The sequence below is a fragment of the Schistocerca gregaria genome, chromosome 2 (assembly GCF_023897955.1).
Source record: "Schistocerca gregaria isolate iqSchGreg1 chromosome 2, iqSchGreg1.2, whole genome shotgun sequence".
Classification (NCBI taxonomy): domain Eukaryota; kingdom Metazoa; phylum Arthropoda; class Insecta; order Orthoptera; family Acrididae; genus Schistocerca; species Schistocerca gregaria.
In genome coordinates this window covers 45,744,897-45,769,863 of record NC_064921.1, presented here as the reverse complement: position 1 = coordinate 45,769,863, position 24,967 = coordinate 45,744,897, and positions in this window count along the sequence as shown.

The window sequence follows — 24,967 nt, the reverse complement described above, 5'->3', positions numbered from 1 at the left end:
GATTACCGCGTTGGATAGACTTTCCACAGTATCTAAAAAATGCGTATTTTGGTGAGGAACTGCCAGGAATCACTATGACTCTCGTAAGGTTGCCAATGCCTCGTCACAATTAAAATTAAATCAGCAACATCAAGTAACTCCTAGCAAGGGTAACGATGGTTGTCTTAAATTAAACAACTAGTGGCGTATCGCTTCGGGCAGACTGGCCACAGTATCTAAAAAAATGTCTATTATGGTGAGCATTTGGCAAGAGTCACTATGAATCTCTTAAGGTAGCCAATGCCTCGTCACAATTAGACTCACATCAGCAACTTCAAGAAACCTCTGGCAGTTTCACTTAAGATAAGCAGCTAGTGGATTACCGCTTTGGAGAGACTTTCCACAGTATCTAAAAAATGCGTATTTTGGTGAGGAACTGCCAGGAATCACTATGACTCTCGTAAGGTTGCCAATGCCTCGTCACAATTAAAATTAAATCAGCAACATCAAGTAACTCCTAGCAAGGATAACGATGGTTGTCTTAAATTAAACAACTAGTGGCGTATCGCTTCGGGCAGACTGGCCACAGTATCTAAAAAATGTCTATTATGGTGAGCATTTGGCAAGAGTAACTATGACTCTCTTAAGGTAGCCAATGCCTCGCCACAATTAGACTCACGTCAGCAACTTGAAGAAACCTCTATCAGTTTCTCTGAAGACAAACAGCTAGTGGATTACCGCTTTGGAGAGACTTTCCACAGTATCTAAAAAATGCGTATTTTCGTGAGGAACTGCCAGGAATCACTACGACTCTCGTAAGGTTGCCAATGCCTCATCACAATTAAAATTAAATAAGCAACATCAAGTAACTCCGAGCAAGAGTAACAATGGTTGTCTTAAATTAAACAACTAATTGCGTAATGATTCGGGCAGACTGGCCACAGTATCTAAAAAAATGTCTATTATGGTGGGCATTTGGCAAGAGTCACTATGACTCTCTTAAGGTAGCCAATGCCTCGTCACAATTAGACTCACATCAGCAACTTCAAGAAATCTCTGGCAGTTTCACTTAAGATAAGCAGCTAGTGGATTACCGCGTTGGATAGACTTTCCACAGTATCTAAAAAATGCGTATTTTGGTGAGGAACTGCCAGGAATCACTATGACTCTCGTGAGGTTGCCAATGCCTCGTCACAATTAAAATTAAATCAGCAACATCAAGTAACTCCTAGCAAGGATAACGATGGTTGTCTTAAATTAAACAACTAGTGGCGTATCGCTTCGGGCAGACTGGCCACAGTATCTAAAAAAATGTCTATTATGGTGAGCATTTGGCAAAAGTCACTATGACTCTCTTAAGGTAGCCAATGCCTCGTCACAATTAGACTCACATCAGCAACTTCAAGAAACCTCTGGCAGTTTCACTTAAGATAAGCAGCTAGTGGATTACCGCTTTGGATAGACTTTCCACAGTATCTAAAAAATGCGTATTTTGGTGAGGAACTGCCAGGAATCACTATGACTCTCGTAAGGTTTCCAATGCCTCGTCACAATTAAAATTAAATCAGCAACATCAAGTAACTCCTAGCAATGGTAACGATGGTTGTCTTAAATTAAACAACTAGTGGCGTATCGCTTCGGGCAGACTGGCCACAGTATCTAAAAAAATGTCTATTATGGTGAGCATTTGGCAAAAGTCAGTATGACTCTCTTAAGGTAGCCAATGCCTCGTCACAATTAGACTCACATCAGCAACTTCAAGAAACCTCTGGCAGTTTCACTTAAGATAAGCAGCTAGTGGATTACCGCGTTGGATAGACTTAACACAGTATCTAAAAAATGCGTATTTTGGTGAGGAACTGCCAGGAATCACTATGACTCTCGTAAGGTTGCCAATGCCTCGTCACAATTAAAATTAAATCAGCAACATCAAGTAACTCCTAGCAAGGGTAACGATGGTTGTCTTAAATTAAACAACTAGTGGCGTATCGCTTCGGGCAGACTGGCCACAGTATCTAAAAAAATGTCTATTATGGTGAGCATTTGGCAAGAATAACTATGACTCTCTTAAGGTAGCCAATGCCTCGTCACAATTAGACTCACATCAGCAACTTCAAGAAACATCTGGCAGTTTCACTTAAGATAAGCAGCTAGTGGATTACCGCTTTGGAGAGACTTTCCACAGTATCTAAAAAATGCGTATTTTGGTGAGGAACTGCCAGGAATCACTATGACTCTCGTAAGGTTGCCAATGCCTCGTCACAATTAAAATTAAATCAGCAACATCAAGTAACTCCTAGCAAGGATAACGATGGTTGTCTTAAATTAAACAACTAGTGGCGTATCGCTTCGGGCAGACTGGCCACAGTATCTAAAAAATGTCTATTATGGTGAGCATTTGGCAAGAGTAACTATGACTCTCTTAAGGTAGCCAATGCCTCGCCACAATTAGACTCACGTCAGCAACTTGAAGAAACCTCTATCAGTTTCTCTGAAGACAAACAGCTAGTGGATTACCGCTTTGGAGAGACTTTCCACAGTATCTAAAAAATGCGTATTTTCGTGAGGAACTGCCAGGAATCACTACGACTCTCGTAAGGTTGCCAATGCCTCATCACAATTAAAATTAAATAAGCAACATCAAGTAACTCCGAGCAAGAGTAACAATGGTTGTCTTAAATTAAACAACTAATTGCGTAATGATTCGGGCAGACTGGCCACAGTATCTAAAAAAATGTCTATTATGGTGGGCATTTGGCAAGAGTCACTATGACTCTCTTAAGGTAGCCAATGCCTCGTCACAATTAGACTCACATCAGCAACTTCAAGAAATCTCTGGCAGTTTCCCTTAAGATAAGCAGCTAGTGGATTACCGCTTCGGAGAGACTTTCCACAATATCTAACAAATGCGTATTTTGGTGAGGAACTGCCAGGAATCACTATGACTCTCGTAAGGTTGCCAATGCCTCGTCACAATTAAAATTAAATCAGCAACATCAAGTAACTCCTAGCAAGGGTAACGATGGTTGTCTTAAATTAAACAACTAGTGGCGTATCGCTTCGGGCAGACTGGCCACAGTATCTAAAAAAATGTCTATTATGGTGAGCATTTGGCAAAAGTCACTATGACTCTCTTAAGGTAGCCAATGCCTCGTCACAATTAGACTCACATCAGCAACTTCAAGAAACCTCTGGCAGTTTCACTTAAGATAAGCAGCTAGTGGATTACCGCTTTGGATAGACTTTCCACAGTATCTAAAAAATGCGTATTTTGGTGAGGAACTGCCAGGAATCACTATGACTCTCGTAAGGTTTCCAATGCCTCGTCACAATTAAAATTAAATCAGCAACATCAAGTAACTCCTAGCAAGGGTAACGATGGTTGTCTTAAATTAAACAACTAGTGGCGTATCGCTTCGGGCAGACTGGCCACAGTATCTAAAAAAATGTCTATTATGGTGAGCATTTGGCAAAAGTCAGTATGACTCTCTTAAGGTAGCCAATGCCTCGTCACAATTAGACTCACATCAGCAACTTCAAGAAACCTCTGGCAGTTTCACTTAAGATAAGCAGCTAGTGGATTACCGCGTTGGATAGACTTTCCACAGTATCTAAAAAATGCGTATTTTGGTGAGGAACTGCCAGGAATCACTATGACTCTCGTAAGGTTGCCAATGCCTCGTCACAATTAAAATTAAATCAGCAACATCAAGTAACTCCTAGCAAGGGTAACGATGGTTGTCTTAAATTAAACAACTAGTGGCGTATCGCTTCGGGCAGACTGGCCACAGTATCTAAAAAAATGTCTATTATGGTGAGCATTTGGCAAGAGTCACTATGAATCTCTTAAGGTAGCCAATGCCTCGTCACAATTAGACTCACATCAGCAACTTCAAGAAACCTCTGGCAGTTTCACTTAAGATAAGCAGCTAGTGGATTACCGCTTTGGAGAGACTTTCCACAGTATCTAAAAAATGCGTATTTTGGTGAGGAACTGCCAGGAATCACTATGACTCTCGTAAGGTTGCCAATGCCTCGTCACAATTAAAATTAAATCAGCAACATCAAGTAACTCCTAGCAAGGATAACGATGGTTGTCTTAAATTAAACAACTAGTGGCGTATCGCTTCGGGCAGACTGGCCACAGTATCTAAAAAATGTCTATTATGGTGAGCATTTGGCAAGAGTAACTATGACTCTCTTAAGGTAGCCAATGCCTCGCCACAATTAGACTCACGTCAGCAACTTGAAGAAACCTCTATCAGTTTCTCTGAAGACAAACAGCTAGTGGATTACCGCTTTGGAGAGATTTTCCACAGTATCTAAAAAATGCGTATTTTCGTGAGGAACTGCCAGGAATCACTACGACTCTCGTAAGGTTGCCAATGCCTCATCACAATTAAAATTAAATAAGCAACATCAAGTAACTCCGAGCAAGAGTAACAATGGTTGTCTTAAATTAAACAACTAATTGCGTAATGATTCGGGCAGACTGGCCACAGTATCTAAAAAAATGTCTATTATGGTGGGCATTTGGCAAGAGTCACTATGACTCTCTTAAGGTAGCCAATGCCTCGTCACAATTAGACTCACATCAGCAACTTCAAGAAATCTCTGGCAGTTTCACTTAAGATAAGCAGCTAGTGGATTACCGCGTTGGATAGACTTTCCACAGTATCTAAAAAATGCGTATTTTGGTGAGGAACTGCCAGGAATCACTATGACTCTCGTAAGGTTGCCAATGCCTCGTCACAATTAAAATTAAATCAGCAACATCAAGTAACTCCTAGCAAGGATAACGATGGTTGTCTTAAATTAAACAACTAGTGGCGTATCGCTTCGGGCAGACTGGCCACAGTATCTAAAAAAATGTCTATTATGGTGAGCATTTGGCAAAAGTCACTATGACTCTCTTAAGGTAGCCAATGCCTCGTCACAATTAGACTCACATCAGCAACTTCAAGAAACCTCTGGCAGTTTCACTTAAGATAAGCAGCTAGTGGATTACCGCTTTGGATAGACTTTCCACAGTATCTAAAAAATGCGTATTTTGGTGAGGAACTGCCAGGAATCACTATGACTCTCGTAAGGTTTCCAATGCCTCGTCACAATTAAAATTAAATCAGCAACATCAAGTAACTCCTAGCAAGGGTAACGATGGTTGTCTTAAATTAAACAACTAGTGGCGTATCGCTTCGGGCAGACTGGCCACAGTATCTAAAAAAATGTCTATTATGGTGAGCATTTGGCAAAAGTCAGTATGACTCTCTTAAGGTAGCCAATGCCTCGTCACAATTAGACTCACATCAGCAACTTCAAGAAACCTCTGGCAGTTTCACTTAAGATAAGCAGCTAGTGGATTACCGCGTTGGATAGACTTTCCACAGTATCTAAAAAATGCGTATTTTGGTGAGGAACTGCCAGGAATCACTATGACTCTCGTAAGGTTGCCAATGCCTCGTCACAATTAAAATTAAATCAGCAACATCAAGTAACTCCTAGCAAGGGTAACGATGGTTGTCTTAAATTAAACAACTAGTGGCGTATCGCTTCGGGCAGACTGGCCACAGTATCTAAAAAAATGTCTATTATGGTGAGCATTTGGCAAAAGTCAGTATGACTCTCTTAAGGTAGCCAATGCCTCGTCACAATTAGACTCACATCAGCAACTTCAAGAAACATCTGGCAGTTTCACTTAAGATAAGCAGCTAGTGGATTACCGCTTTGGAGAGACTTTCCACAGTATCTAAAAAATGCGTATTTTGGTGAGGAACTGCCAGGAATCACTATGACTCTCGTAAGGTTGCCAATGCCTCGTCACAATTAAAATTAAATCAGCAACATCAAGTAACTCCTAGCAAGGATAACGATGGTTGTCTTAAATTAAACAACTAGTGGCGTATCGCTTCGGGCAGACTGGCCACAGTATCTAAAAAATGTCTATTATGGTGAGCATTTGGCAAGAGTAACTATGACTCTCTTAAGGTAGCCAATGCCTCGCCACAATTAGACTCACGTCAGCAACTTGAAGAAACCTCTATCAGTTTCTCTGAAGACAAACAGCTAGTGGATTACCGCTTTGGAGAGACTTTCCACAGTATCTAAAAAATGCGTATTTTCGTGAGGAACTGCCACGAATCACTACGACTCTCGTAAGGTTGCCAATGCCTCATCACAATTAAAATTAAATAAGCAACATCAAGTAACTCCGAGCAAGAGTAACAATGGTTGTCTTAAATTAAACAACTAATTGCGTAATGATTCGGGCAGACTGGCCACAGTATCTAAAAAAATGTCTATTATGGTGGGCATTTGGCAAGAGTCACTATGACTCTCTTAAGGTAGCCAATGCCTCGTCACAATTAGACTCACATCAGCAACTTCAAGAAACATCTGGCAGTTTCACTTAAGATAAGCAGCTAGTGGATTACCGCTTTGGAGAGACTTTCCACAGTATCTAAAAAATGCGTATTTTGGTGAGGAACTGCCAGGAATCACTATGACTCTCGTAAGGTTGCCAATGCCTCGTCACAATTAAAATTAAATCAGCAACATCAAGTAACTCCTAGCAAGGATAACGATGGTTGTCTTAAATTAAACAACTAGTGGCGTATCGCTTCGGGCAGACTGGCCACAGTATCTAAAAAATGTCTATTATGGTGAGCATTTGGCAAGAGTAACTATGACTCTCTTAAGGTAGCCAATGCCTCGTCACAATTAGACTCACATCAGCAACTTCAAGAAATCTCTGGCAGTTTCACTTAAGATAAGCAGCTAGTGGATTACCGCTTCGGAGAGACTTTCCACAATATCTAACAAATGCGTATTTTGGTGAGGAACTGCCAGGAATCACTATGACTCTCGTAAGGTTGCCAATGCCTCGTCACAATTAAAATTAAATCAGCAACATCAAGTAACTCCTAGCAAGGGTAACGATGGTTGTCTTAAATTAAACAACTAGTGGCGTATCGCTTCGGGCAGACTGGCCACAGTATCTAAAAAAATGTCTATTATGGTGAGCATTTGGCAAAAGTCACTATGACTCTCTTAAGGTAGCCAATGCCTCGTCACAATTAGACTCACATCAGCAACTTCAAGAAACCTCTGGCAGTTTCACTTAAGATAAGCAGCTAGTGGATTACCGCTTTGGATAGACTTTCCACAGTATCTAAAAAATGCGTATTTTGGTGAGGAACTGCCAGGAATCACTATGACTCTCGTAAGGTTTCCAATGCCTCGTCACAATTAAAATTAAATCAGCAACATCAAGTAACTCCTAGCAAGGGTAACGATGGTTGTCTTAAATTAAACAACTAGTGGCGTATCGCTTCGGGCAGACTGGCCACAGTATCTAAAAAAATGTCTATTATGGTGAGCATTTGGCAAAAGTCAGTATGACTCTCTTAAGGTAGCCAATGCCTCGTCACAATTAGACTCACATCAGCAACTTCAAGAAACCTCTGGCAGTTTCACTTAAGATAAGCAGCTAGTGGATTACCGCGTTGGATAGACTTTCCACAGTATCTAAAAAATGCGTATTTTGGTGAGGAACTGCCAGGAATCACTATGACTCTCGTAAGGTTGCCAATGCCTCGTCACAATTAAAATTAAATCAGCAACATCAAGTAACTCCTAGCAAGGGTAACGATGGTTGTCTTAAATTAAACAACTAGTGGCGTATCGCTTCGGGCAGACTGGCCACAGTATCTAAAAAAATGTCTATTATGGTGAGCATTTGGCAAGAGTCACTATGAATCTCTTAAGGTAGCCAATGCCTCGTCACAATTAGACTCACATCAGCAACTTCAAGAAACCTCTGGCAGTTTCACTTAAGATAAGCAGCTAGTGGATTACCGCTTTGGAGAGACTTTCCACAGTATCTAAAAAATGCGTATTTTGGTGAGGAACTGCCAGGAATCACTATGACTCTCGTAAGGTTGCCAATGCCTCGTCACAATTAAAATTAAATCAGCAACATCAAGTAACTCCTAGCAAGGATAACGATGGTTGTCTTAAATTAAACAACTAGTGGCGTATCGCTTCGGGCAGACTGGCCACAGTATCTAAAAAATGTCTATTATGGTGAGCATTTGGCAAGAGTAACTATGACTCTCTTAAGGTAGCCAATGCCTCGCCACAATTAGACTCACGTCAGCAACTTGAAGAAACCTCTATCAGTTTCTCTGAAGACAAACAGCTAGTGGATTACCGCTTTGGAGAGACTTTCCACAGTATCTAAAAAATGCGTATTTTCGTGAGGAACTGCCAGGAATCACTACGACTCTCGTAAGGTTGCCAATGCCTCATCACAATTAAAATTAAATAAGCAACATCAAGTAACTCCGAGCAAGAGTAACAATGGTTGTCTTAAATTAAACAACTAATTGCGTAATGATTCGGGCAGACTGGCCACAGTATCTAAAAAAATGTCTATTATGGTGGGCATTTGGCAAGAGTCACTATGACTCTCTTAAGGTAGCCAATGCCTCGTCACAATTAGACTCACATCAGCAACTTCAAGAAATCTCTGGCAGTTTCACTTAAGATAAGCAGCTAGTGGATTACCGCGTTGGATAGACTTTCCACAGTATCTAAAAAATGCGTATTTTGGTGAGGAACTGCCAGGAATCACTATGACTCTCGTAAGGTTGCCAATGCCTCGTCACAATTAAAATTAAATCAGCAACATCAAGTAACTCCTAGCAAGGATAACGATGGTTGTCTTAAATTAAACAACTAGTGGCGTATCGCTTCGGGCAGACTGGCCACAGTATCTAAAAAATGTCTATTATGGTGAGCATTTGGCAAGAGTAACTATGACTCTCTTAAGGTAGCCAATGCCTCGCCACAATTAGACTCACGTCAGCAACTTGAAGAAACCTCTATCAGTTTCTCTGAAGACAAACAGCTAGTGGATTACCGCTTTGGAGAGACTTTCCACAGTATCTAAAAAATGCGTATATTCGTGAGGAACTGCCAGGAATCACTACGACTCTCGTAAGGTTGCCAATGCCTCATCACAATTAAAATTAAATCAGCAACATCAAGTAACTCCTAGCAAGGGTAACGATGGTTGTCTTAAATTAAACAACTAGTGGCGTATCGCTTCGGGCAGACTGGCCACAGTATCTAAAAAAATGTCTATTATGGTGAGCATTTGGCAAAAGTCAGTATGACTCTCTTAAGGTAGCCAATGCCTCGTCACAATTAGACTCACATCAGCAACTTCAAGAAACCTCTGGCAGTTTCACTTAAGATAAGCAGCTAGTGGATTACCGCGTTGGATAGACTTTCCACAGTATCTAAAAAATGCGTATTTTGGTGAGGAACTGCCAGGAATCACTATGACTCTCGTAAGGTTGCCAATGCCTCGTCACAATTATAATTAAATCAGCAACATCAAGTAACTCCTAGCAAGGGTAACGATGGTTGTCTTAAATTAAACAACTAGTGGCGTATCGCTTCGGGCAGACTGGCCACAGTATCTAAAAAAATGTCTATTATGGTGAGCATTTGGCAAGAGTCACTATGAATCTCTTAAGGTAGCCAATGCCTCGTCACAATTAGACTCACATCAGCAACTTCAAGAAACCTCTGGCAGTTTCACTTAAGATAAGCAGCTAGTGGATTACCGCTTTGGAGAGACTTTCCACAGTATCTAAAAAATGCGTATTTTGGTGAGGAACTGCCAGGAATCACTATGACTCTCGTAAGGTTGCCAATGCCTCGTCACAATTAAAATTAAATCAGCAACATCAAGTAACTCCTAGCAAGGATAACGATGGTTGTCTTAAATTAAACAACTAGTGGCGTATCGCTTCGGGCAGACTGGCCACAGTATCTAAAAAATGTCTATTATGGTGAGCATTTGGCAAGAGTAACTATGACTCTCTTAAGGTAGCCAATGCCTCGCCACAATTAGACTCACGTCAGCAACTTGAAGAAACCTCTATCAGTTTCTCTGAAGACAAACAGCTAGTGGATTACCGCTTTGGAGAGACTTTCCACAGTATCTAAAAAATGCGTATTTTCGTGAGGAACTGCCAGGAATCACTACGACTCTCGTAAGGTTGCCAATGCCTCATCACAATTAAAATTAAATAAGCAACATCAAGTAACTCCGAGCAAGAGTAACAATGGTTGTCTTAAATTAAACAACTAATTGCGTAATGATTCGGGCAGACTGGCCACAGTATCTAAAAAAATGTCTATTATGGTGGGCATTTGGCAAGAGTCACTATGACTCTCTTAAGGTAGCCAATGCCTCGTCACAATTAGACTCACATCAGCAACTTCAAGAAATCTCTGGCAGTTTCACTTAAGATAAGCAGCTAGTGGATTACCGCGTTGGATAGACTTTCCACAGTATCTAAAAAATGCGTATTTTGGTGAGGAACTGCCAGGAATCACTATGACTCTCGTAAGGTTGCCAATGCCTCGTCACAATTAAAATTAAATCAGCAACATCAAGTAACTCCTAGCAAGGATAACGATGGTTGTCTTAAATTAAACAACTAGTGGCGTATCGCTTCGGGCAGACTGGCCACAGTATCTAAAAAATGTCTATTATGGTGAGCATTTGGCAAGAGTAACTATGACTCTCTTAAGGTAGCCAATGCCTCGCCACAATTAGACTCACGTCAGCAACTTGAAGAAACCTCTATCAGTTTCTCTGAAGACAAACAGCTAGTGGATTACCGCTTTGGAGAGACTTTCCACAGTATCTAAAAAATGCGTATATTCGTGAGGAACTGCCAGGAATCACTACGACTCTCGTAAGGTTGCCAATGCCTCATCACAATTAAAATTAAATCAGCAACATCAAGTAACTCCTAGCAAGGGTAACGATGGTTGTCTTAAATTAAACAACTAGTGGCGTATCGCTTCGGGCAGACTGGCCACAGTATCTAAAAAAATGTCTATTATGGTGAGCATTTGGCAAAAGTCAGTATGACTCTCTTAAGGTAGCCAATGCCTCGTCACAATTAGACTCACATCAGCAACTTCAAGAAACCTCTGGCAGTTTCACTTAAGATAAGCAGCTAGTGGATTACCGCTTTGGAGAGACTTTCCACAGTATCTAAAAAATGCGTATTTTGGTGAGGAACTGCCAGGAATCACTATGACTCTCGTAAGGTAGCCAATGCCTCGTCACAATTAGACTCACTTCAGGAACTTCAAGAAACCTCTGGCAGTTTCTCTTAAGATAAACCGCTAGTGGATTACCGCTTTGGAGAGACTTTCCACAGTATCTAAAAAATGCGTATTTTGGTGAGGAACTGCCAGGAATCACTATGACTCTCGTAAGGTTGCCAATGCCTCGTCACAATTAAAATTAAATCAGCAACATCAAGTAACTCCTAGCAAGGGTAACGATGGTTGTCTTAAATTAAACAACTAGTGGCGTATCGCTTCGGGCAGACTGGCCACAGTATCTAAAAAAATGTCTATTATGGTGAGCATTTGGCAAAAGTCAGTATGACTCTCTTAAGGTAGCCAATGCCTCGTCACAATTAGACTCACATCAGCAACTTCAAGAAACCTCTGGCAGTTTCACTTAAGATAAGCAGCTAGTGGATTACCGCTTTGGATAGACTTTCCACAGTATCTAAAAAATGCGTATTTTGGTGAGGAACTGCCAGGAATCACTATGACTCTCGTAAGGTTTCCAATGCCTCGTCACAATTAAAATTAAATCAGCAACATCAAGTAACTCCTAGCAAGGGTAACGATGGTTGTCTTAAATTAAACAACTAGTGGCGTATCGCTTCGGGCAGACTGGCCACAGTATAAAAAAAATGTCTATTATGGTGAGCATTTGGCAAGAGTCACTATGACTCTCTTAAGGTAGCCAATGCCTCGTCACAATTAGACTCACATCAGCAACTTCAAGAAACCTCTGGCAGTTTCACTTAAGATAAGCAGCTAGTGGATTACCGCTTCGGAGAGACTTTCCACAATATCTAACAAATGCGTATTTTGGTGAGGAACTGCCAGGAATCACTATGACTCTCGTAAGGTTGCCAATGCCTCGTCACAATTAAAATTAAATCAGCAACATCAAGTAACTCCTAGCAAGGGTAACGATGGTTGTCTTAAATTAAACAACTAGTGGCGTATCGCTTCGGGCAGACTGGCCACAGTATCTAAAAAAATGTCTATTATGGTGAGCATTTGGCAAAAGTCAGTATGACTCTCTTAAGGTAGCCAATGCCTCGTCACAATTAGACTCACATCAGCTACTTCAAGAAACCTCTGGCAGTTTCACTTAAGATAAGCAGCTAGTGGATTACCGCTTTGGAGAGACTTTCCACAGTATCTAAAAAATGCGTATTTTGGTGAGGAACTGCCAGGAATCACTATGACTCTTGTAAGGTTGCCAATGCCTCGTCACAATTAAAATTAAATCAGCAACATCAAGTAACTCCTAGCAAGGATAACGATGGTTGTCTTAAATTAAACGACTAGTGGCGTATCGCTTCGGGCAGACTGGCCACAGTATCTAAAAAATGTCTATTATGGTGAGCATTTGGCAAGAGTAACTATGACTCTCTTAAGGTAGCCAATGCCTCGCCACAATTAGACTCACGTCAGCAACTTGAAGAAACCTCTATCAGTTTCTCTGAAGACAAACAGCTAGTGGATTACCGCTTTGGAGAGACTTTCCACAGTATCTAAAAAATGCGTATTTTCGTGAGGAACTGCCAGGAATCACTACGACTCTCGTAAGGTTGCCAATGCCTCATCACAATTAAAATTAAATAAGCAACATCAAGTAACTCCGAGCAAGAGTAACAATGGTTGTCTTAAATTAAACAACTAATTGCGTAATGATTCGGGCAGACTGGCCACAGTATCTAAAAAAATGTCTATTATGGTGGGCATTTGGCAAGAGTCACTATGACTCTCTTAAGGTAGCCAATGCCTCGTCACAATTAGACTCACATCAGCAACTTCAAGAAACCTCTGGCAGTTTCACTTAAGATAAGCAGCTAGTGGATTACCGCTTTGGATAGACTTTCCACAGTATCTAAAAAATGCGTATTTTGGTGAGGAACTGCCAGGAATCACTATGACTCTCGTAAGGTTGCAAATGCCTCGTCACAATTAAAATTAAATCAGCAACATCAAGTAACTCCTAGCAAGGGTAACGATGGTTGTCTTAAATTAAACAACTAGTGGCGTATCGCTTCGGGCAGACTGGCCACAGTATCTAAAAAAATGTCTATTATGGTGAGCATTTGGCAAAAGTCAGTATGACTCTCTTAAGGTAGCCAATGCCTCGTCACAATTAGACTCACATCAGCAACTTCAAGAAACCTCTGGCAGTTTCACTTAAGATAAGCAGCTAGTGGATTACCGCGTTGGATAGACTTTCCACAGTATCTAAAAAATGCGTATTTTGGTGAGGAACTGCCAGGAATCACTATGACTCTCGTAAGGTTGCCAATGCCTCGTCACAATTAAAATTAAATCAGCAACATCAAGTAACTCCTAGTAAGGGTAACGATGGTTGTCTTAAATTAAACAACTAGTGGCGTATCGCTTCGGGCAGACTGGCCACAGTATCTAAAAAAATGTCTATTATGGTGAGCATTTGGCAAGAGTCACTATGAATCTCTTAAGGTAGCCAATGCCTCGTCACAATTAGACTCACATCAGCAACTTCAAGAAACCTCTGGCAGTTTCACTTAAGATAAGCAGCTAGTGGATTACCGCTTTGGAGAGACTTTCCACAGTATCTAAAAAATGCGTATTTTGGTGAGGAACTGCCAGGAATCACTATGACTCTCGTAAGGTTGCCAATGCCTCGTCACAATTAAAATTAAATCAGCAACATCAAGTAACTCCTAGCAAGGGTAACGATGGTTGTCTTAAATTAAACAACTAGTGGCGTATCGCTTCGGGCAGACTGGCCACAGTATCTAAAAAAATGTCTATTATGGTGAGCATTTGGCAAAAGTCAGTATGACTCTCTTAAGGTAGCCAATGCCTCGTCACAATTAGACTCACATCAGCTACTTCAAGAAACCTCTGGCAGTTTCACTTAAGATAAGCAGCTAGTGGATTACCGCTTTGGAGAGACTTTCCACAGTATCTAAAAAATGCGTATTTTGGTGAGGAACTGCCAGGAATCACTATGACTCTCGTAAGGTTGCCAATGCCTCGTCACAATTAAAATTAAATCAGCAACATCAAGTAACTCCTAGCAAGGATAACGATGGTTGTCTTAAATTAAACAACTAGTGGCGTATCGCTTCGGGCAGACTGGCCACAGTATCTAAAAAATGTCTATTATGGTGAGCATTTGGCAAGAGTAACTATGACTCTCTTAAGGTAGCCAATGCCTCGCCACAATTAGACTCACGTCAGCAACTTGAAGAAACCTCTATCAGTTTCACTTAAGATAAGCAGCTAGTGGATTACCGCTTTGGAGAGACTTTCCACAGTATCTAAAAAATGCGTATTTTGGTGAGGAACTGCCAGGAATCACTATGACTCTTGTAAGGTTGCCAATGCCTCGTCACAATTAAAATTAAATCAGCAACATCAAGTAACTCCGAGCAAGAGTAACAATGGTTGTCTTAAATTAAACAACTAATTGCGTAATGATTCGGGCAGACTGGCCACAGTATCTAAAAAAATGTCTATTATGGTGGGCATTTGGCAAGAGTCACTATGACTCTCTTAAGGTAGCCAATGCCTCGTCACAATTAGACTCACATCAGCAACTTCAAGAAATCTCTGGCAGTTTCACTTAAGATAAGCAGCTAGTGGATTACCGCATTGGATAGACTTTCCACAGTATCTAAAAAATGCGTATTTTGGTGAGGAACTGCCAGGAATCACTATGACTCTTGTAAGGTTGCCAATGCCTCGTCACAATTAAAATTAAATCAGCAACATCAAGTAACTCCGAGCAAGAGTAACAATGGTTGTCTTAAATTAAACAACTAATTGCGTAATGATTCGGGCAGACTGGCCACAGTATCTAAAAAAATGTCTATTATGGTGGGCATTTGGCAAGAGTCACTATGACTCTCTTAAGGTAGCCAATGCCTCGTCACAATTAGACTCACATCAGCAACTTCAAGAAATCTCTGGCAGTTTCACTTAAGATAAGCAGCTAGTGGATTACCGCGTTGGATAGACTTTCCACAGTATCTAAAAAATGCGTATTTTGGTGAGGAACTGCCAGGAATCACTATGACTCTCGTAAGGTTGCCAATGCCTCGTCACAATTAAAATTAAATCAGCAACATCAAGTAACTCCTAGCAAGGATAACGATGGTTGTCTTAAATTAAACAACTAGTGGCGTATCGCTTCGGGCAGACTGGCCACAGTATCTAAAAAATGTCTATTATGGTGAGCATTTGGCAAGAGTAACTATGACTCTCTTAAGGTAGCCAATGCCTCGCCACAATTAGACTCACGTCAGCAACTTGAAGAAACCTCTATCAGTTTCTCTGAAGACAAACAGCTAGTGGATTACCGCTTTGGAGAGACTTTCCACAGTATCTAAAAAATGCGTATATTCGTGAGGAACTGCCAGGAATCACTACGACTCTCGTAAGGTTGCCAATGCCTCATCACAATTAAAATTAAATCAGCAACATCAAGTAACTCCTAGCAAGGGTAACGATGGTTGTCTTAAATTAAACAACTAGTGGCGTATCGCTTCGGGCAGACTGGCCACAGTATCTAAAAAAATGTCTATTATGGTGAGCATTTGGCAAAAGTCAGTATGACTCTCTTAAGGTAGCCAATGCCTCGTCACAATTAGACTCACATCAGCAACTTCTAGAAACCTCTGGCAGTTTCACTTAAGATAAGCAGCTAGTGGATTACCGCTTTGGAGAGACTTTCCACAGTATCTAAAAAATGCGTATTTTGGTGAGGAACTGCCAGGAATCACTATGACTCTCGTAAGGTAGCCAATGCCTCGTCACAATTAGACTCACTTCAGGAACTTCAAGAAACCTCTGGCAGTTTCTCTTAAGATAAACCGCTAGTGGATTACCGCTTTGGAGAGACTTTCCACAGTATCTAAAAAATGCGTATTTTGGTGAGGAACTGCCAGGAATCACTATGACTCTCGTAAGGTTGCCAATGCCTCGTCACAATTAAAATTAAATCAGCAACATCAAGTAACTCCTAGCAAGGGTAACGATGGTTGTCTTAAATTAAACAACTAGTGGCGTATCGCTTCGGGCAGACTGGCCACAGTATCTAAAAAAATGTCTATTATGGTGAGCATTTGGCAAAAGTCAGTATGACTCTCTTAAGGTAGCCAATGCCTCGTCACAATTAGACTCACATCAGCAACTTCAAGAAACCTCTGGCAGTTTCACTTAAGATAAGCAGCTAGTGGATTACCGCTTTGGATAGACTTTCCACAGTATCTAAAAAATGCGTATTTTGGTGAGGAACTGCCAGGAATCACTATGACTCTCGTAAGGTTTCCAATGCCTCGTCACAATTAAAATTAAATCAGCAACATCAAGTAACTCCTAGCAAGGGTAACGATGGTTGTCTTAAATTAAACAACTAGTGGCGTATCGCTTCGGGCAGACTGGCCACAGTATAAAAAAAATGTCTATTATGGTGAGCATTTGGCAAGAGTCACTATGACTCTCTTAAGGTAGCCAATGCCTCGTCACAATTAGACTCACATCAGCAACTTCAAGAAACCTCTGGCAGTTTCACTTAAGATAAGCAGCTAGTGGATTACCGCTTCGGAGAGACTTTCCACAATATCTAACAAATGCGTGGTTTGGTGAGGAACTGCCAGGAATCACTATGACTCTCGTAAGGTTGCCAATGCCTCGTCACAATTAAAATTAAATCAGCAACATCAAGTAACTCCTAGCAAGGGTAACGATGGTTGTCTTAAATTAAACAACTAGTGGCGTATCGCTTCGGGCAGACTGGCCACAGTATCTAAAAAAATGTCTATTATGGTGAGCATTTGGCAAAAGTCAGTATGACTCTCTTAAGGTAGCCAATGCCTCGTCACAATTAGACTCACATCAGCTACTTCAAGAAACCTCTGGCAGTTTCACTTAAGATAAGCAGCTAGTGGATTACCGCTTTGGAGAGACTTTCCACAGTATCTAAAAAATGCGTATTTTGGTGAGGAACTGCCAGGAATCACTATGACTCTTGTAAGGTTGCCAATGCCTCGTCACAATTAAAATTAAATCAGCAACATCAAGTAACTCCTAGCAAGGATAACGATGGTTGTCTTAAATTAAACGACTAGTGGCGTATCGCTTCGGAAGACTGGCCACAGTATCTAAAAAATGTCTATTATGGTGAGCATTTGGCAAGAGTAACTATGACTCTCTTAAGGTAGCCAATGCCTCGCCACAATTAGACTCACGTCAGCAACTTGAAGAAACCTCTATCAGTTTCTCTGAAGACAAACAGCTAGTGGATTACCGCTTTGGAGAGACTTTCCACAGTATCTAAAAAATGCGTATTTTCGTGAGGAACTGCCAGGAATCACTACGACTCTCGTAAGGTTGCCAATGCCTCATCACAATTAAAATTAAATAAGCAACATCAAGTAACTCCGAGCAAGAGTAACAATGGTTGTCTTAAATTAAACAACTAATTGCGTAATGATTCGGGCAGACTGGCCACAGTATCTAAAAAAATGTCTATTATGGTGGGCATTTGGCAAGAGTCACTATGACTCTCTTAAGGTAGCCAATGCCTCGTCACAATTAGACTCACATCAGCAACTTCAAGAAATCTCTGGCAGTTTCACTTAAGATAAGCAGCTAGTGGATTACCGCTTCGGAGAGACTTTCCACAATATCTAACAAATGCGTATTTTGGTGAGGAACTGCCAGGAATCACTATGACTCTCGTAAGGTTGCCAATGCCTCGTCACAATTAAAATTAAATCAGCAACATCAAGTAACTCCTAGCAAGGGTAACGATGGTTGTCTTAAATTAAACAACTAGTGGCGTATCGCTTCGGGCAGACTGGCCACAGTATCTAAAAAAATGTCTATTATGGTGAGCATTTGGCAAAAGTCACTATGACTCTCTTAAGGTAGCCAATGCCTCGTCACAATTAGACTCACATCAGCAACTTCAAGAAACCACTGGCAGTTTCACTTAAGATAAGCAGCTAGTGGATTACCGCTTTGGATAGACTTTCCACAGTATCTAAAAAATGCGTATTTTGGTGAGGAACTGCCAGGAATCACTATGACTCTCGTAAGGTTTCCAATGCCTCGTCACAATTAAAATTAAATCAGCAACATCAAGTAACTCCTAGCAAGGGTAACGATGGTTGTCTTAAATTAAACAACTAGTGGCGTATCGCTTCGGGCAGACTGGCCACAGTATCTAAAAAAATGTCTATTATGGTGAGCATTTGGCAAAAGTCAGTATGACTCTCTTAAGGTAGCCAATGCCTCGTCACAATTAGACTCACATCAGCAACTTCAAGAAACCTCTGGCAGTTTCACTTAAGATAAGCAGCTAGTGGATTACCGCGTTGGATAGACTTTCCACAGTATCTAAAAAATGCGTATTTTGGTGAGGAACTGCCAGGAATCACTATGACTCTCGTAAGGTTGCCAATGCCTCGTCACAATTAAAATTAAATCAGCAACATCAAGTAACTCCTAGTAAGGGTAACGATGGTTGTCTTAAATTAAACAACTAGTGGCGTATCGCTTCGGGCAGACTGGCCACAGTATCTAAAAAAATGTCTATTATGGTGAGCATTTGGCAAGAGTCACTATGAATCTCTTAAGGTAGCCAATGCCTCGTCACAATTAGACTCACATCAGCAACTTCAAGAAACCTCTGGCAGTTTCACTTAAGATAAGCAGCTAGTGGATTACCGCTTTGGAGAGACTTTCCACAGTATCTAAAAAATGCGTATTTTGGTGAGGAACTGCCAGGAATCACTATGACTCTCGTAAGGTTGCCAATGCCTCGTCACAATTAAAATTAAATCAGCAACATCAAGTAACTCCTAGCAAGGATAACGATGGTTGTCTTAAATTAAACAACTAGTGGCGTATCGCTTCGGGCAGACTGGCCACAGTATCTAAAAAATGTCTATTATGGTGAGCATTTGGCAAGAGTAACTATGACTCTCTTAAGGTAGCCAATGCCTCGCCACAATTAGACTCACGTCAGCAACTTGAAGAAACCTCTATCAGTTTCTCTGAAGACAAACAGCTAGTGGATTACCGCTTTGGAGAGACTTTCCACAGTATCTAAAAAATGCGTATTTTCGTGAGGAACTGCCAGGAATCACTACGACTCTCGTAAGGTTGCCAATGCCTCATCACAATTAAAATTAAATCAGCAACATCAAGTAACTCCTAGCAAGGATAACGATGGTTGTCTTAAATTAAACAACTAGTGGCGTATCGCTTCGGGCAGACTGGCCACAGTATCTAAAAAAATGTCTATTATGGTGGGCATTTGGCAAGAGTCACTATGACTCTCTTAAGGTAGCCAATGCCTCGTCACAATTAGACTCACATCAGCAACTTCAAGAAATCTCTGGCAGTTTCACTTAAGATAAGCAGCTAGTGGATTACCGCTTCGGAGAGACTTTCCACAATATCTAACAAATGCGTATTTTGGTGAGGAACTGCCAGGAATCACTATGACTCTCGTAAGGTTGCCAATGCCTCGTCACAATTAAAATTAAATCAGCAACATCAAGTAACTCCTAGCAAGGGTAACGATGGTTGTCTTAAATTAAACAACTAGTGGCGTATCGCTTCGGGCAGACTGGCCACAGTATCTAAAAAAATGTCTATTATGGTGAGCATTTGGCAAAAGTCACTATGACTCTCTTAAGGTAGCCAATGCCTCGTCACAATTAGACTCACATCAGCAACTTCAAGAAACCTCTGGCAGTTTCACTTAAGATAAGCAGCTAGTGGATTACCGCTTTGGATAGACTTTCCACAGTATCTAAAAAATGCGTATTTTGGTGAGGAACTGCCAGGAATCACTATGACTCTCGTAAGGTTTCCAATGCCTCGTCACAATTAAAATTAAATCAGCAACATCAAGTAACTCCTAGCAAGGGTAACGATGGTTGTCTTAAATTAAACAACTAGTGGCGTATCGCTTCGGGCAGACTGGCCACAGTATCTAAAAAAATGTCTATTATGGTGAGCATTTGGCAAAAGTCAGTATGACTCTCTTAAGGTAGCCAATGCCTCGTCACAATTAGACTCACATCAGCAACTTCAAGAAACCTCTGGCAGTTTCACTTAAGATAAGCAGCTAGTGGATTACCGCGTTGGATAGACTTTCCACAGTATCTAAAAAATGCGTATTTTGGTGAGGAACTGCCAGGAATCACTATGACTCTCGTAAGGTTGCCAATGCCTCGTCACAATTAAAATTAAATCAGCAACATCAAGTAACTCCTAGTAAGGGTAACGATGGTTGTCTTAAATTAAACAACTAGTGGCGTATCGCTTCGGGCAGACTGGCCACAGTATCTAAAAAAATGTCTATTATGGTGAGCATTTGGCAAGAGTCACTATGAATCTCTTAAGGTAGCCAATGCCTCGTCACAATTAGACTCACATCAGCAACTTCAAGAAACCTCTGGCAGTTTCACTTAAGATAAGCAGCTAGTGGATTACCGCTTTGGAGAGACTTTCCACAGTATCTAAAAAATGCGTATTTTGGTGAGGAACTGCCAGGAATCACTATGACTCTCGTAAGGTTGCCAATGCCTCGTCACAATTAAAATTAAATCAGCAACATCAAGTAACTCCTAGCAAGGATAACGATGGTTGTCTTAAATTAAACAACTAGTGGCGTATCGCTTCGGGCAGACTGGCCACAGTATCTAAAAAATGTCTATTATGGTGAGCATTTGGCAAGAGTAACTATGACTCTCTTAAGGTAGCCAATGCCTCGCCACAATTAGACTCACGTCAGCAACTTGAAGAAACCTCTATCAGTTTCTCTGAAGACAAACAGCTAGTGGATTACCGCTTTGGAGAGACTTTCCACAGTATCTAAAAAATGCGTATTTTCGTGAGGAACTGCCAGGAATCACTACGACTCTCGTAAGGTTGCCAATGCCTCATCACAATTAAAATTAAATAAGCAACATCAAGTAACTCCGAGCAAGAGTAACAATGGTTGTCTTAAATTAAACAACTAATTGCGTAATGATTCGGGCAGACTGGCCACAGTATCTAAAAAAATGTCTATTATGGTGGGCATTTGGCAAGAGTCACTATGACTCTCTTAAGGTAGCCAATGCCTCGTCACAATTAGACTCACATCAGCAACTTCAAGAAATCTCTGGCAGTTTCACTTAAGATAAGCAGCTAGTGGATTACCGCTTCGGAGAGACTTTCCACAATATCTAACAAATGCGTATTTTGGTGAGGAACTGCCAGGAATCACTATGACTCTCGTAAGGTTGCCAATGCCTCGTCACAATTAAAATTAAATCAGCAACATCAAGTAACTCCTAGCAAGGGTAACGATGGTTGTCTTAAATTAAACAACTAGTGGCGTATCGCTTCGGGCAGACTGGCCACAGTATCTAAAAAAATGTCTATTATGGTGAGCATTTGGCAAAAGTCACTATGACTCTCTTAAGGTAGCCAATGCCTCGTCACAATTAGACTCACATCAGCAACTTCAAGAAACCTCTGGCAGTTTCACTTAAGATAAGCAGCTAGTGGATTACCGCTTTGGATAGACTTTCCACAGTATCTAAAAAATGCGTATTTTGGTGAGGAACTGCCAGGAATCACTATGACTCTCGTAAGGTTTCCAATGCCTCGTCACAATTAAAATTAAATCAGCAACATCAAGTAACTCCTAGCAAGGGTAACGATGGTTGTCTTAAATTAAACAACTAGTGGCGTATCGCTTCGGGCAGACTGGCCACAGTATCTAAAAAAATGTCTATTATGGTGAGCATTTGGCAAAAGTCAGTATGACTCTCTTAAGGTAGCCAATGCCTCGTCACAATTAGACTCACATCAGCAACTTCAAGAAACCTCTGGCAGTTTCACTTAAGATAAACAGCTAGTGGATTACCGCTTTGGAGAGACTTTCCACAGTATCTAAAAAATGCGTATTTTGGTGAGGAACTGCCAGGAATCACTATGACTCTCGTAAGGTTGCCAATGCCTCGTCACAATTAAAATTAAATCAGCAACATCAAGTAACTCCTAGCAAGGATAACGATGGTTGTCTTAAATTAAACAACTAGTGGCGTATCGCTTCGGGCAGACTGGCCACAGTATCTAAAAAATGTCTATTATGGTGAGCATTTGGCAAGAGTAACTATGACTCTCTTAAGGTAGCCAATGCCTCGCCACAATTAGACTCACGTCAGCAACTTGAAGAAACCTCTATCAGTTTCTCTGAAGACAAACAGCTAGTGGATTACCGCTTTGGAGAGACTTTCCACAGTATCTAAAAAATGCGTATTTTCGTGAGGAACTGCCAGGAATCACTACGACTCTCGTAAGGTTGCCAATGCCTCATCACAATTAAAATTAAATAAGCAACATCAAGTAACTCCGAGCAAGAGTAACAATGGTTGTCTTAAATTAAACAACTAATTGCGTAATGATTCGGGCAGACTGGCCACAGTATCTAAAAAAATGTCTATTATGGTGGGCATTTGGCAAGAGTCACTATGACTCTCTTAAGGTAGCCAATGCCTCGTCACAATTAGACTCACATCAGCAACTTCAAGAAATCTCTGGCAGTTTCACTTAAGATAAGCAGCTAGTGGATTACCGCTTCGGAGAGACTTTCCACAATACCTAACAAATGCGTATTTTGGTGAGGAACTGCCAGGAATCACTATGACTCTCGTAAGGTTGCCAATGCCTCGTCACAATTAAAATTAAATCAGCAACATCAAGTAACTCCTAGCAAGGGTAACGATGGTTGTCTTAAATTAAACAACTAGTGGCGTATCGCTTCGGGCAGACTGGCCACAGTATCTAAAAAAATGTCTATTATGGTGAGCATTTGGCAAAAGTCACTATGACTCTCTTAAGGTAGCCAATGCCTCGTCACAATTAGACTCACATCAGCAACTTCAAGAAACCTCTGGCAGTTTCACTTAAGATAAGCAGCTAGTGGATTACCGCTTTGGATAGACTTTCCACAGTATCTAAAAAATGCGTATTTTGGTGAGGAACTGCCAGGAATCACTATGACTCTCGTAAGGTTTCCAATGCCTCGTCACAATTAAAATTAAATCAGCAACATCAAGTAACTCCTAGCAAGGGTAACGATGGTTGTCTTAAATTAAACAACTAGTGGCGTATCGCTTCGGGCAGACTGGCCACAGTATCTAAAAAAATGTCTATTATGGTGAGCATTTGGCAAAAGTCAGTATGACTCTCTTAAGGTAGCCAATGCCTCGTCACAATTAGACTCACATCAGCAACTTCAAGAAACCTCTGGCAGTTTCACTTAAGATAAACAGCTAGTGGATTACCGCTTTGGAGAGACTTTCCACAGTATCTAAAAAATGCGTATTTTGGTGAGGAACTGCCAGGAATCACTATGACTCTCGTAAGGTTGCCAATGCCTCGTCACAATTAAAATTAAATCAGCAACATCAAGTAACTCCTAGCAAGGATAACGATGGTTGTCTTAAATTAAACAACTAGTGGCGTATCGCTTCGGGCAGACTGGCCACAGTATCTAAAAAATGTCTATTATGGTGAGCATTTGGCAAGAGTAACTATGACTCTCTTAAGGTAGCCAATGCCTCGCCACAATTAGACTCACGTCAGCAACTTGAAGAAACCTCTATCAGTTTCTCTGAAGACAAACAGCTAGTGGATTACCGCTTTGGAGAGACTTTCCACAGTATCTAAAAAATGCGTATTTTCGTGAGGAACTGCCAGGAATCACTACGACTCTCGTAAGGTTGCCAATGCCTCATCACAATTAAAATTAAATAAGCAACATCAAGTAACTCCGAGCAAGAGTAACAATGGTTGTCTTAAATTAAACAACTAATTGCGTAATGATTCGGGCAGACTGGCCACAGTATCTAAAAAAATGTCTATTATGGTGGGCATTTGGCAAGAGTCACTATGACTCTCTTAAGGTAGCCAATGCCTCGTCACAATTAGACTCACATCAGCAACTTCAAGAAATCTCTGGCAGTTTCACTTAAGATAAGCAGCTAGTGGATTACCGCTTCGGAGAGACTTTCCACAATATCTAACAAATGCGTATTTTGGTGAGGAACTGCCAGGAATCACTATGACTCTCGTAAGGTTGCCAATGCCTCGTCACAATTAAAATTAAATCAGCAACATCAAGTAACTCCTAGCAAGGGTAACGATGGTTGTCTTAAATTAAACAACTAGTGGCGTATCGCTTCGGGCAGACTGGCCACAGTATCTAAAAAATGTCTATTATGGTGAGCATTTGGCAAGAGTAACTATGACTCTCTTAAGGTAGCCAATGCCTCGTCACAATTAGACTCACTTCAGGAACTTCAAGAAACCTCTGGCAGTTTCTCTTAAGATAAACCGCTAGTGGATTACCGCTTTGGAGAGACTTTCCACAGTATCTAAAAAATGCGTATTTTGGTGAGGAACTGCCAGGAATCACTATGACTCTCGTAAGGTTGCCAATGCCTCGTCACAATTAAAATTAAATCAGCAACATCAAGTAACTCCTAGCAAGGGTAACGATGGTTGTCTTAAATTAAACAACTAGTGGCGTATCGCTTCGGGCAGACTGGCCACAGTATCTAAAAAAATGTCTATTATGGTGAGCATTTGGCAAAAGTCAGTATGACTCTCTTAAGGTAGCCAATGCCTCGTCACAATTAGACTCACATCAGCAACTTCAAGAAACCTCTGGCAGTTTCACTTAAGATAAGCAGCTAGTGGATTACCGCTTTGGATAGACTTTCCACAGTATCTAAAAAATGCGTATTTTGGTGAGGAACTGCCAGGAATCACTATGACT